At 40.9% G+C, this 15,584-nt stretch overlaps 1 protein-coding gene across 11 annotated transcripts in view; it reads left to right on the top strand.

Moving 5' to 3' along the window:
• Nucleotides 1-15,584, top strand: part of PEX5L (peroxisomal biogenesis factor 5 like) — a 266,793-nt gene that overhangs the window by 99,435 nt on the left and 151,774 nt on the right. The gene's annotated exons all lie outside the window — the stretch shown is intronic.

Raw genomic sequence — 15,584 nt, forward strand, 5'->3', positions numbered from 1 at the left:
ACCAGGAGATTCAAAAGGGAGGAGATCTCATCCCTGGAGGGCTGGGGGCCTTGGGCATGGGCACAGAGGCAGTGGTCAGGGGCTCCAGGCCAGCTGACAATCACCTCAAGCCCAGAGTGCTGTCATTGCTCTGGCCACTACAGACACAACCCTCTCCCAAACAGCCCCGAGAGGCGTGCTGCACTGGGAGTGGCCCCCCTCAGGTTCCCAGTGCAAAGGACTCTAAAACGATCAAATCAGTCAAAGTATCAGCCTCTGAAAGGAGCCCTCAGAGGGGAGATGTGGCCCTCGCTTGTTTGGAGCAACACAGAAAAAGCTGTCACAATTACTTTCAGCTCAGCAGCCACTTTCTGGGAGGACTCCATAGAGTGATAAGTGTACTTACCACAACTTTTTCTCACAGTTTTGAAAAGCAGAGCAAACCTTAGATCTAGATGCTCTCCCTCCCATCAACCTTCTTTTTGAGATAACTGATTTCAAATCTTGTTCCCTGTGGCTCAGACAGTAAAGAATCCACCTGCAATGCAGGTGACTTGGGTTCAATCCCTGGCAGGAAGATTCCATGGAGGAGGAAATGACAACCCATTCCAATGTTCTTGCCTGGAGAATTCCATGGACAGAGGAGCCTGGCAGGCTATAGTCCATGGGGTCACAAAGAGTCGGACATAACTGAGAGACTAACACTTTCACTTTCACTTTTCCTTTCAAAGAGAGAGCTGTCCTAATCCTATAGCTGGTATGAGCCATATCAGAAAGGTTTGGGTTGGTTGGTTGAATTTTTGTAACTACCCTGACTCCCCTCTCTTCCCTACCAGGTGTTGTGTTGTGGCAAAGGCTTTAGCACCACGCAGACCAGGGTTCAAATTCCAGCTGTGCTGTTCATTATCTGTGATTTTTGAACTCCTCTCTGATCATCAGTGACTTCATCTGTAAAATGGGGGAAATGCTACCAACCTGACAGAGTTATGAGAATCACGTGAAGACTGCCTGTTTGAATACTTACCATAGCATTATACTTAGCGAAATAAGCCAGACACAAAAGGACAAATGTTCCATATATATAATCTAGAGTAGTCAAATTCACAGAGACAGAAAGAATGGTGGTTGTTGCCAGGTGCTGGGGGAGCAGGCAATGTGGAGTTGGTTCCCACTGGGTACAGAGTTTCAGCTTGAGATAAAAATGTTGTGGAGATGGATAGTGGTGACGGTTGTACAGTAGTGTGAATGTACTTAATGCCACTGAATCATCCTCCTAAAAATGACTAAAATGGGAAGTTTCATGTTATATATTCTTTATCACAATAAAATAAGTCAATACATCTTTAACATTTACAATAGCACTTGGCCTGCGATAAGTAATAAATGGTACTTATCTGTGTCCCACTCTTGGCATATTTCTATCATGCGCCACTTTTCACACTGTTTTATCCACTGTCTGTCACTACTATTATACTTCAGTCTTTCTGAATGTAGAGGATCATTGATTCTATCTTATTCATCTTTCTTGCCTCCATAGTGTCTGGCACATAGTAACCACTTGTTAAATGATTTGGGGGAAGAGCGAAGGGAGAAGGTTGCTAATTCTCTTTCCCTTCTGTCTTTTACATCTTGAAAACTCTAAACACTGCAGTGGTAGGTCATTTTTTTCCCCTTGGGTGCTAGAAGATCATTATTTGGACTAAAATAATGAGCTCATATTACTGTATAAATGTATTAGTTTCTTTAATCTTCAATAAATGAGGGGGAAATTTCTCTAAATTAAGTCTCTGAGGATTGAATCCATGTTGTTTTTAAGGAGTTTTATCTTGCTCTGAAAGTACAGGCAGAACGAAAAAATGGAGCATAAGGTTGCTGTTCCTGTAGAGGGATATGAATCCTGCACAGAGTTTGTCTTACCTGAGTATGACTGGAGCCACATACAGCCCAGTTATGAACTGTCGTTTCAAAGAAACAGCTTTGAAGAATACTGCAGATAATTAAGGAAGTTTCCTGATAGCGGTGACTGAGGGGGGTCTCACACACCTCACACAGAAAACCTCTCACTAATATATCTCTTTCCCACTCATTAAACTTTCCTGTTCATGGGAAGTACTGGTCCATCTCCTCCTCTCTCTCTCTCTCTCTCTCTCTTCCCCTCCCTCCTTTTTTCCCTCCCTCCCTGCCCATCCCCCCTCCTCCATACTTTGTTCTCACCCATCTCTGCTCACTTGCACCCAGAGTTCAGGCTTCTTGGACTTGACTGTCCCCTCTGTATGTAGTTCCTGGGAAGCATGGCCAAGTCCCCAGCTCTGAATGGTACCCAGCAAGGATCAGCACATGCTTCTTCCCCCTCCCTGGAATTCTGGTGGATAAAATTAAAATTCTGCACTTTGTGAAAAGCTGAGGAGTCCCAATGCCAGGCATTCCTGGAATACACTGCTGGGGAACTCTTTGGTTGTATTCATACCAGTCTCATTTTATTTTTTTATCCACCCTCATTTTATAGGACAGTAAGTTGATACTCAGTAACATGAATTCATTCTTTCTCTGGGTAAGTGCTTCCCAACTTTTTCCACCTGTGCACCATCAGACCTTGCTCTTCTCAGGCCACTCTCCACCAAGGAGATGTGCCCAGTCACAGGCCTTACCTAAAACCCCAGACCTGCCTGGTCAGTCACTCTGTGGGGTCCAAGGGCAGCTTCTGTCCCAACTCTAACCTCCTCATGGACGTGAACATGTTGGTTGGGGTGCTCCACTCTGGGTAATGAAAGAAGTTTAGGAATTGCTCATTTGAACCTTTCTGCATTTGTGTTAATGAGGGGCCTACCTGGGCTGTATGTTATAAGGTCTCCTCCAGGCCTAAAAGCCTATGTTATTTGTGCTTAACACAGAGAGCCATATATATTCAAAACTCAGATCCAGCCTCTGCTTTCTTCAGATTTCTTTTAAAGCTATAAGTCCTTAAGACCTAAATACTTTATTCAGTCTCTTTCAAACCCTCTAGAATATCTTACTTTAGTTTAAGGTTTCAAAAATAACTATCAACACAAGCACCAGTCCTACAGTTTCTGATTAATTAGAGAATTTACATTTCTAACAAGTGCTTACATTTCTAACAAGCACCAACTCACTGGAAAAGACGCTGATGCTGGGAAATATTGAGGGCAGGAGGAAAGGGGGGCAACAGATGATGAGATGGTTGGATGGCATCACCAACTCAATGGACATGAGTTTGAGAAAACTCTGGGAGATAGTGAGGGACAGAGAAGCCTGGCCTGCTGCAGTCCATGGGGATGCAAAGAGTCAGACACAACTTAGCAACTGAACAACAAGTGCTTGGGTGATGAGGATGATTGTGGTCTAGGGACCACACTTTGAGAACCGCCAGACTAAGAATTTCAAGAAGTCTTTACTGATACTTTCTAGTGAGAGGTATGTATTAAGCCTATTTTTTAAGATTGATCACTCCTGAGTGTTTTTTTTTTAAGTATTTTTATTTCAAAGGATGCCTACTCAATCAAAAATTATTGTCCTAAAACCTCTACCCTCATAAAAAGAAGGCCATGTGGGAAAGTTGATTTTCAGGACAAAGAATCTGAGGTATAATTCTTAGGTGCAGTGAATTTTCCCGAGTAATTCAAATGGCATCAAGTCCTGCAGCTGAGTTCCAAGAGCACAAAGCAGTATTTTCCCCAGTTCACGAGCCATTCACTAGGCCCATCCATGCGTTTAGGGCTCATGTTTTATGATCCTGTGGATAAAACACTTCTGACAATTGATACATCAGACTTAGCTTCTAATGCAGTAGGTGACTGTATGCTGAACTACAGAGGAGATTTAAGACTGGGATCTAAAGACTTAAGCCATTGCTGGTCTCATAACATTCAGAAGGTCCCAGAAACATTTAGAAGATACAGTGCCCCTCTCTGAAATTCAGCTTCTGAAATGAACAATGACTACCATGAATTTGAAATACTCTAAGAAGAGAATTTGAGCTTCCCCTGCCCGTACACCTGCATACTCTCCTTGAAGCATGTCTCCTTTGAAAGCTCCTTTTCCCCACTTAGAGTTTTCACCTTTCCATTGTGTTGTTCTGTACTATTTTCACTGTCAGCTCTTATTTTGAACCTTATAATACCAATCCCAGTGGATGCAGACAGTTTTATTAAACACACTATTTCCCTTACCTACCAAAGTGTTAAATGATGGTTTAGAGGTTTAAATTTATCATGCTGATCTAATTACACCAGGCAGCTCTTGTTGAATCTCCAGAGTAACTGGATTTTAAAACCATTTGTTCAGATGCACAGTTTTGAGGGATTGACAGATTAAATACCTTCTAATGTCTCATCTGAATGTCCCATCATTCAGGATGGGCATGATGCATGTATCATCTGTACTCTTGAACCTAATGGGAAAGAGGGTGGTCAGCTAGCCCACACTTAAATAGGTGAAAAGAGGGATTTCTGGTGTGGATGTCATGAGCAATTTCATCTCTCTGGACCTTTGCTTGAGAGGTTTCATCCCCATTTTCTATATTCACCTCTGCAGAGTTCATCTGAAAGATGTTTACCTCTAAAGAGTCAGTCATCGTGATGTTCAGTAAACCTTCCAGTGCCATAATTATGAGGTGGTGGTGATAGCAATGGAAGTGGTGGTGGTGAAAGTGATGTTGGAGTTGGTAGGGATATAGGAGGTCGTGGGAGCAGTAATGGTGGTGGAGATGGTGCAGAGGCGATGGGAGGTGGGGGGGTGGGTAATAGAAGCAGTAGAGGGAGCATAGGTGGGAATGGAGGAGGTGGTGGAGGTGGAGCTAAAGAGGCGCTGGTGCTGGCACTCTGCTTGGATAGAGTCGAGAGGAAGCAAGCAATGCTAGATCTGACCCTGCTTTTCAGACGAAGCTCAAAGAGGAGACAGCATTATCATTTTACTCAAGAGGAGCCTCACCTTCCTGCCTCCTTCCTGTTCCAATGCACCAAACTTGATGAATGTTAGACACCCATGAGAAATGACACCAGCACCCCTGAACTAAGATTCCAGCATTACCAAATCCTTAGAACCAGGTATCTAGACCTGCTGAGGATACCCTGTTTCTCCCAAGTCAAAGAACTGACCTGGTTTCCACCATAGCTGGTTATATATGTCTTAGGTCCACTGAAGGGGCAACCCAAGGCCTAGAGTCTGTGCAGTTGGGACTTACAACTGGAACTGGTGAACATATTGGACTCTGCCAGAGAGAATAAAATTAAGGTGAATTTTCATCATATGATTGCAGATTATTGTCATATGATAGTTCCATGATAGGAAGCCAGGGTTGAGAGATCAAAAGTATATTTGTAGTCAGGCAAAAGCATTTGCAGTGCTTAGCAAATGCTATTTGATTTTTTAAAACAAACTTTCTTTTAGAACAGTTTTGTTTTTTAACTGATTTTGATTGGAATATAGTTGCTTTACAATGTTGTGTTAATTTCTACTGTGCAGCAAAACAAATCAGTCATACATATACATCTATCCCTTCCCTGTTGGATTTCCTTCCCATTTAGGTCACCACAGTACATTAAGTAGAGTTCCCTGTGCTGTACAGTATCTTGTTAGTTACCTATATTATACATAGTACCTATTTTATAGATAATATCATAGTGTAATGTGTCTATCCCAATCTCCCAATTCCTCCCGCCCCACCCTTCCCCCTTGGCAGCCATACCTTTGTTCTCTATGTCTGGATTTACAGAAAAGTACAAAGGTTAAACATAGAGTCCCCACATACTCTGCATTCAATTTCCCCTGTTGTTAGCATCTTACATTAATATGGTACATTTGCCACAACTAATGAACCAGTATTGGTTCTTTGGTACATTACCATTAACTAGACTCCACACTTTAATTGGATTTTATTAATAATTCTATAAATATAAAGCAATATGAACTTTTTACTGTTGCAACATAAGTAATATGTGGTAGTTTACTATTACAACTTTTTACTATTGTAAACACCGCCACACAAGATTGCTTGCAGCTCCTCAGGATAGTATCTGCTTTTGTACATTTGTTCATATTTTTTAGCATTTTTGTATACCTAGGGGTACAGTAAACATGTGTTGACTGCTTAGATGACTGCAAGATCCCATCCATGCCATTTTAGCACAGATGCATCAACCTCACTCAGTATGGGCATAGGTTTACACACCTGGAACGTAACTAAGTAGCTAGGGAAACATACCATCATGCAGACTGTCGAGTGTATTTTCCTTGCTTTTATTTTCAGAAACCCCAGTGTGCTTCTCAGTGCTGAAGACAGTGCTAATAGCCATGGAGCAAGGATTAAGACTTTCAAGGCAATCTCAGAGATAGTACAGAAGAAAGATGCTGGAAGGTCAGGAACCGTATTAATCCATCATCATCCTAGTCCTTCGCCTTGGTGACTATGACTCTTTCTCAGGGAGGCGCAGGACACTCTGTCCCTTCTCCTGTCAAGGGCACCTACACAGAACTGCATCCAGCCCTCTTACAAAGACCTAATTCCTTGAAAGTCAAGCTTCTTTTGCAAATTGTAGGTTTTCCTGGAAGTTAGTATAACAAAGTTAGGTTACCTAGGCAAGACAAAAAGGGGGAAATCATTAAATCTAAAACTTAATTTAGAAACTAAAAGTAGCTCCTTTTGATTCAATAACAGCTAACATTTCCTAAATGGCAAGTGTTCTAAGAGATTTATTAACTCACTTCAGACTTCAAGAAACGAAGAGGTAAGTTGTCTGTTACACAGACAAAAACTTCTTCCTCTCCTTCCTCTCCACTTGTTCAAATGTAGATGGATACCGTCTGAAATGTATTGGCATCTTAATCCTGAAAGATGTTGAGATGCTTTGCTAGTGTGTGAACCAGGTTCCAAAAAAAAATATGAACAACAAGAAACTGTTTGGACCAAACCAACCACCCTCACTACCCTATTCCCAGATCTTCATTTCTTTTCTCTTTCTCCCTCTCCCTCGCACACACACACACATACACACACACACACACACACACACGCTAGAAGATAGGCTACCATGATAGTTTTCAAAATAATTTGTTCTGCTTACTTTAAGCTTGAATAAGGAAAGAATCAGTAAGTTAACTTAAAAAATAAAAGGTGCATTTCTTCCCATTAATCTATGCCCCACCCAAAAATAACAAGAAATTACACTTAGTTTTAAAGAAATAAAAAATAACCCATAAACATATCCCCAAAATAATACTATTTTGTTGTAGGCCTCCACATCTTTTTTTCCTCTGCATATATGGTTTTCCTTAATTGAAACCACCTGCATATACTCTTTCATTCTCTTTTTTTACATAACATTACATTATCATTTTCCTGTGTCATAAATTCTTCCCAAGAATATTTTTGTGGCTACAGTGGTATATACTTCATATTGTAAGTTAGGGCTAATGTTAATAAGTCTCACATCAATAGCTCCTTCAGTTCCTCTGTTTCCACATACACAACCTTTTCAAAAAATAATTCTCAGTAACAACACAATCATACAGGAATTTTCATAAGCATGGTTTTTCTTCTGGGTTTGATTGCTGGCCAGATTACTTCTGCCAAAATCTGGTCCGCTGCTATCCAAAATGCTTTAAAATTGACATCTGACCATTTATAATGAAGAGGTGTGCAAACACAATGATTCTTTAATATAAGAGATTGCACCAGCAAGAAAAAACAATGTTTTGAAAAAGTACATTAATTCAATCAAATGCTACTGCATAAGACAATCAATATTTTAGAGATGGTAGTTTCCAAACAATTAGAGTATTAGTATTGAGCCCTTTTGTATACGCAGCTAAACCCACACAACCATGGAAATAAATGGCCTATGGAATACAAACTGATATTAGATTCATAATTATATTTTCTCATCAAATTTTTATTTGATTCATGTTTTGTCAATAAGAATAGATTGGAGAAAGTATAGACTTTGAAGTCAGATGTGACTGAATTCCAGATATGCCATTTAGTAACTTCATTTTTCTAGACAAGTTGTTTCATCTCTAAGACTCAGAGACCTCATGCACTGAATAAGGAACATTAAAGCCCATCTTATGAAGTCATTTATCCTAAGGAGTAACTGAGACACTGTGTGAAGATTCTTAATACTTCGTGATAGATAATGGAGGTTTCATAAGTGCTAATTCTCACTGGTCTTCCTTTTCCTTATATAGTCAAGTTTACCCAACAGACATTTAGCTTAATTCCTGGTTCAGTATACACATCCTTTCCAATCTTCCTGCTATGTATATACATAGATCCTGCCATATCCGCTTGCACAGAAATGTACTATATGTAAATGCAAATTTTACTCTATGCAAATACATATAGGACAATTTCCAAGTAGCAGCTATTCATATGCACGAATTGTATGCCAACCTACCCAGTCTGGAGAGGGTCGGTGCAGACTGGTTGTGAAAGCAAGCTGGCCAGGGCATCTGCTATGCTCATCAATTGCCAGGCTGGACTTGGCAGATATTCCTAGCTGATCTGGGAGGATAGTCCCTTCTTCTTTTGTATCCCATGGGGTCCTTCTGAGTACTGTAACAACCTTCTCAGATAGAGAAGTACTCTTCTTCCATCCGGCATGTCAGAATGGGCCACATTTCAAACTCTCAAGTGTCAGAAAATATAAGGAATGGAATGCAACCTAAAGCAAAACTACTCAAGATTGTCCATCAGCACCACCTGGAAGCTTATTAGAAATGCAAATGCAGGGTCTCGCCACAGACCTACTAAATCAGAATCTCTGGGGATGGAACTCTTCAGGGACTCGAGTGCTCAAAAAAAATTTAGTGTAAAATGGAACCGCATTCCTTCAATAATGTGTTCTACATACCTGCCACTCTCATTTGACACCAGACACACAGGCCCACTTGCTGTAACTTAAAATCAGAAAAGTAAGGACTCAAATAATTAATTAGATCTGTTAAAATTCTATCCCTATTTTATCAACAGTGCTAGTTCTAAATTTCAGACTATTTTCCAATTTCAGTTAAAAATTCATTTGAAATGCTTGCTTTTTAGCAATAGGTATTTCACTGGTGTTGAAATCAGTTTTCTCAAAATAGGGAATCATGCATTGCTCCAGTGCCTCTAGTCACTTAATCCAGGACATGCTCCCTGAAGTGCCAGCATTAGCAGCGTCATCTGGGGGGGTGGGCGACAGCTCCTGCGTGGAGGCACATGTGCACATAGCAGTTCTGCCGCAGGTGGCCGTTGTCATCTCCGTGACTGGCCATGGGGTTCCTAGTAACTAGAGTCACTGGATACAGGATCAGGAAGAACACGGGTGGTCGAGAATAGCGATCACTGCTGGAAACAATATGAAATGTCCGTGGATAAAAGTCTGGGGTCATGAATTATTCCATCAAAAGTGTCTTTATAAAAAAGTTAATGACATAGCTAGAGCTTTAGTTAACTTTTATTTTTCCAATTTGAAATAAGATTCAATCAAATTATATTTGAAACCCAATCACTTGTGGCTTTTGAAATGTCTCAAATGTGTTTGCCTCGTGTTCATTTCTCAAAATATCATAAAGCATAATTTGGCAATATCTAAACATACTCAGCTTCATGTTGTTTAAAATATGAAAGTAGATCTTTTTTTTCTAATTATAAAGCTTATACCTGCTCATGTATAAAATTCATGCAAACATAAAGCGGGGGGGAAGCAACTCAAATTTACCATCTAAAGATAATTGCTTTTAACATTTTAGGGGTTATTCTTACATACGTCTTCCTATAATCACCCACACACAATTTTACATAAATATGATCATATTATATTTGAGGTGTTCAACTATTTTTTTTCCTCTCCTTCCTGTATCCTGGAGATATTTAGATCTTGGTAAATATAATTTGGGCTTCCCGGTAGCTCAGTGGTGAAGAATCCGCCTGCAATGCAGGAGCCACTGGAGACGCGGGTTCAATCCATGGGTCAGGAAGATCCCCTGGAGGAGGAAATGGCAACCTGCTCTAGTATTCTTGCCTGGAAAACCCAATGGACAGAGGAGCCTGGTGGGTTACAGTCCATGGGGTCTCAAAGAGTCGCACATGACTGAAACAACTAAGCATGCATGTATACCAATATTATTTATGTTTTTTAATAACTATGTAGAATTTCATCTTATGGATTACATTATATGATAATATATATAACTAATCCCCAATTCATAGACTTTAGAATGCTTCTAGGTTTTCATACTTCTAAATAACTGGGAGAGTATTCACTGGCAGTCCAGTGGTTAGGACTCCAAGCTTCCACTGCCAGGGGCCAGGGTTCAGTTCCTGGTAGGGGAACTAAGATCCCACAAGCTTCACAGTGTGGCCAAAATAATAATAATAATAATAATTTTGGGGAAAACATCTTTGTACATGGACATCTTTGCACTTTTCTTGGATACAGCATGGTCCAGTTATTTATAAATAACGGGAAGCAAAGCTGTTGATAGGAAAGTGGCTTCCCTGGTGGCGCAGGTGATAAAGAGTCTGCCTGAAATGTGGGAGACCTGTCTTCGATTCCCAGGTTGGGAAGATTACCTGGATAAGGAAATGTCAACCCACTCCAGTATTCTTGCCTGGAGAATTCCATGGACAGAGGAGCCTGGTGGGTTATAGTCCATGGAGTTGCAAAGAGTTGGAGAGGACTGAGCAAGTAACAATTCATTGAAACATATGCATTATCATATGTAAAATAAGATAGCCAGTGGGAATTTGCTATATGATTCAGGGAGTTCAGATCTAGTGCTCTGTGACAACCTAGAGGAATGGGACAAGGTGGGAGGTGGGAGGGAGGTTCAAGGGGAAGGGGACATACGTATACCTATGGCTGATTCATGTTGATGTGTGGCAGAAACCACCACAACCTTGTAAAGCAATTATTCGCCAATTAAAAATAAATTTAAAAAATAAATAAAAAGACTATGTCAGGTCCCCTCCCGTATTCAGAACATGAATCTTCTTTTCCTATACTCCAGCCAAGAGAGTGTCACTTGTTTTAATCTTTGCCAATCTGATAGACAGAAATGGACATCTCATTCTTATTTCTGTTTCTTTCATTACAAGTGAAGCTAAAGAAAATTGAGTTCAGGGTACATGTAAAATTAACTGAATATCTCAGGACCCCTCTGGTTAGCATTTGAGTTAATTGGACCGTGCTGTATCCAAGGAACTTTTAATTTATAAGCTTGGAAACGACACTTCTTTGAGCCTCGTTAGGAGAAAAACACACAGTGAGCTTCTCTTAAAAGAAACAGATAAGAATAATTTAAACACATCAGAGCATACGGCTTCAGGCATCTTGTCATTTTTAAAGATATTTATAATCTTGAAAAAAAGTATTTGGGGAGAAAAATCATCCTTTTCAGTGTGATTCTATCATTATAAATATATGCCAGACATGATCTCTAAAGCAGACTGGGAGAAGAATTAACAGTCAGGAAGTCAGGATTCTGTTCTAGGTTTTGCCACCAACCAACTTGGTGACCTTATAAAATTGACTTCACCCCTATAGGCTTCACTTTCCTCCTCCAAAAAAAAGAAAGGAGCTTCTTGAGGTCTTGACAGCCTAAGACGTGATGATGATATACGTTCTAAAGACAGTAGCTTTGCTGGCCCCTTTATTGACAGATATCCAATCCTAGCACTAAGTCAGCTCTAGCTCCCCATCTGGAGCATGATGATAGATATTGAGCTTGGATCTTGGTCAAATGCAAACAGTCCATTTTTGTTTCAATAACATGTAATAATCTAGACAATTTGGAGAAATGGGTCTTTTATTTTTGCATTTGAGAGTGCATGTGTATGTGTATGTGTTTTTCCATTCAGTCATTTCTCAAATATTCATTGAGCATCTGCCATCTTACAGGCTAGTGCTAGAAATACAAGAACCAACTAGACAAAATTGCCTTCCAAGGAGCCCAGTGTCCAGTGGGAAAATGAACAAATAAGCAAGCAAATGTCTGAAAGAAAAGTGGAGGTTGTGCTTAAATAATATGATTTCTTTCTCAAAACTCTCATTTGTATGAGACAACATTTCCCTTTTCCCCCATTTCACAATACAGATGAAAATGATGAAAGTTTTGAGCAATGTGTTAGGGGAAAAAAAAGGAAAAATTGGAACCTCTTTTAGAATTAAGATATCCTCTTTGAATAATGGATCCTAACATTTCCTCTTAATTGTTCAAATATAAACAACCTAGAAAGCATTTACCATAGGTGAAACCAAAGATAGCTGTTTGATCCTGAGTTCAAGAAGGACCAGATGCAGTATCATAACTGCCGACCAAGGCAAAGCAGACCTGGGGGTAAAGCCCATCCAGAGGAGACTCGTGTAGGCTGGCAAAGCACCAAGTTCACGTTCACCACAAACCTAGTTGCAGTTGAACTAATGGCCAGCTTCCTGGGTTTCAACCAATGGGCAGAAGCTAACATTTTGGAACTCAGAGTAGATGATATCAGCATCCCAGGAGGGTGACATTTGACAACTGAGAAGTCATTTCAATGATAACAGGAATCCAGCTACAAGCCTGGGATTCAGGCTTGAACTTTTAAGCTACTGAAAAGGAAATTAGAAACTGTCTAGGAAAAAAAAAAAGATTGTAAAGGCCATTGGTAACAAAAAACAAAGACCAGAGGAGAAACTGGGTTTTGTGAGCTAGTCCAATAGTTCTCAGAGGAGCCCGGTAGGCTGCAGTCCATGGGGTGGCAGGGAGTCGGACACAACTGAGCAACTATCACTCACTCACTGCAGTAGTTCTCAAAGTCAGCACACATTCAAATCACTCCCGGGGCTTGTTAAAGCTCACATTCTTGGACCCTACCCCCAGAATATTTGATTCAGTAGGTACAAGCCAAGAATCTGCTTTGTAAACAAGTTCTCAGGTGATGCTCATGTTTCTGGTCCAGGCCATGGGCCACACTTTGAGAACCACCTACAGAACAAACGAAGAAGAACTCACTCGAGGCTCAGCAACTCAGACACAGAAACTTTATTTTCCCAATGAGAGGTCTGAAATGAAGGTGAGCGCCGTGGAGTCTGTGATTTTAGCTGGGGCTGAGTCCTGATCTGTGAGCAGAGAGAGTGACTGGGACAGCAAGGTGAATATCCACAGGGTGAGAGACGGCAGTGTGACAGAAGCTGAAGAAGTGCTTGGTTTAAGAACAAGCGCCACAGACGGGGGTCTGGGGGATACCCATGATCCCAGTTGTGGGGAGCAGGGGAGAGGCAGAGGTGGCACTCAGACAGGACATGGCCTCACTCTCCACAGGGACTCATCACCATCTCTCTGAAACAAGGTCTACTGCTGCCTGTGAACATGTGATCTTCTACAGGTCTACTTGAAGAGAACTTCTATATCTAAGTTCTGTTCCAAATATTTGCTTTAACCCTTGGAAACTGCCAATATTTAATAGCTTTGCTTACATACAAAAACAGTGGCAATTTCATGAAGTTCAACCTAATATAGACTAGAATATGAGCTGAAAATAAATGCAAAACTCTTTATGTTTAATTTAGTTCTTTTTTAAAAAAAATTCTTTAATGAGGAATCAGCTCTTAGGTTTCCCATATTTGTTAGGTTTAAGCACTTTGAGGATTTTTCTGCAGTAAATTTTCCATCTTTGAAACTGCTCTCACGGAGAGAGCCGACTCCGATCTGCTGCCCCCTGCTGTCTGCCAGGGAAGCAAGCTGATTTTAAATGTATTGGGGAGGTCAGAGCTATTAAAATAAAAAAAAAAAATTCAGGATTTCTAAATATGTCATTTAGGATTATCCCTTGTTTCAAATAATCCTTGCCACTGCTTTTCTCCATTATAAGACCATTAAAACTTGATGGGATAAGGCATTATCATGTGAGCCCTACAAGCATGACATATTTCCCTTTGGGATATAACTTAAGAGTCAGAAAAGAAGGATGGAATTACAGCTGGACTCTCAGTAACCCTCACTAATGGCAGGGACAGCTGCTTCCAGGTTTCAGTCATCAGGCTAAGAGGATGTAGTGAAGAGTAATAGAATAAAAGCGTTTCAAGCTTGGATCTTAGAGATTTTGCTGAAGTGTGTTTGCATTTAATTACCTTCAACAAAAAGTGGGGTTTATGCTCTGGTGGTTTTGTTCTCTGTGTGAAAAAAACGTATGAGTGTAAGCCAACTCCAGTCCTTTGCCCTCAATTCTTCTCTGTAACATCAAAAGGGACTGCTGGCTTTTTATAAGAATCACTGAGCTTTAGATCTGACACAGAAGGAACTATGTGCTGCTGGTGGTAACTGACAGTTACTTGTGGGAAATGAAGAAAGTGCTTAAAATTCAAGCCAGTATCAGTTGGAAAGTCGAGACTGTAATTCACATACACAAGTGTTTAAATGCCGCCCCTTCCCCACTCAGCACTTGTTCTTGTTTGTTTTTAAAAGCCACTTTGCACCCTGTTTCTGAAGCTCGGGGTGGGAAGTATGTGTGCGTGTGTTCCCATGAGCCCTGTCTCATTTCCCAACTGCAGGTGACCTTTCTCTCTCCCGGAAACCATGAACCTTAGACAAGACAGGGCTCTAACCCGGAGTGGTACAGCTGCTCCCAGTTGGACCACAGGCTGTAAACTTTGAAAGTGACTGTTCTGAATTATAGCTGTCGTTTAGTTCAGCAATATTAGTGAACTTTTCCCTGTAATTAAGTAGGCTCTGGACTTCCAGGAAACAATAAATCCCTTTCAAAGGCTCACAGTCTACTAGCAGTTTCCTGAAACTTATGTAGGTTGGTTTTACTCAGCTCTTATTATGGTAAAAGAAATTGTTGGCTGAAATTTTTTACCTCCCATTCGCACTGTTCATTGGCATGCCAGCTACATGAGCATTTGCTGCACTGATGCTTATTTCTCTAAAGATGAAAACCAAACTTGGCTCACAGGACCCAGCCCACAGCTGTGATCTCTTTCCTGAAGGGCTTCTTTTGCTTTTTCATGTCCAATCTGTTGTGGATTGATTCTCTTATAAATACAGTAAAGATTAATTACTGAGATAAATGAAAGGAAAACAAAAGGCCATGCAAAATGTAAGCCCAAGATTTTGCTATTAGGTTAAACAAACATAAAATTACTTTGTGAAATTGCTATAAAAATGTCTAAACCTTCATCCTTTCAGTGTCTATACCTGTCTCATCACGGTATGGTAACAGTCCACAGACAGTCCACAGATCCAAAGACCACACTTTGAGTGGCACAGGGTAACCCCTGCCCACCTCGCCCCGTCACTCCGCAGGCACAGCCTCTTCCCCCTTCTCAGAACGTGCCACCTTCCTTGTCCTAAAGGGTTGTCCCCTCTGTCCAGAAGTCTCCAGCCTCTCTGTGCCTGATTAACTGGAACCATCTAATGGGTCTCAGGTTACATGCCTCTGGCTACCGTGACCTCCTGGACTTGGTCAGGGCCTCTGCCCTGGGCTCTCATTGTACCACTCTCCTCTCCTCATCACGCTCATCACCATTTACAGAAACGCAGCCCCTTCACTAAGCTGTAAACTCCACGAATGGCATGCTGTCATCAGTCCTGTTCACCAAGGATCCCAAATGACCAGCACAGTGGAC

This window comes from Cervus canadensis, chromosome 7, assembly GCF_019320065.1.
Source record: "Cervus canadensis isolate Bull #8, Minnesota chromosome 7, ASM1932006v1, whole genome shotgun sequence".
Lineage (NCBI taxonomy): Eukaryota > Metazoa > Chordata > Mammalia > Artiodactyla > Cervidae > Cervus > Cervus canadensis.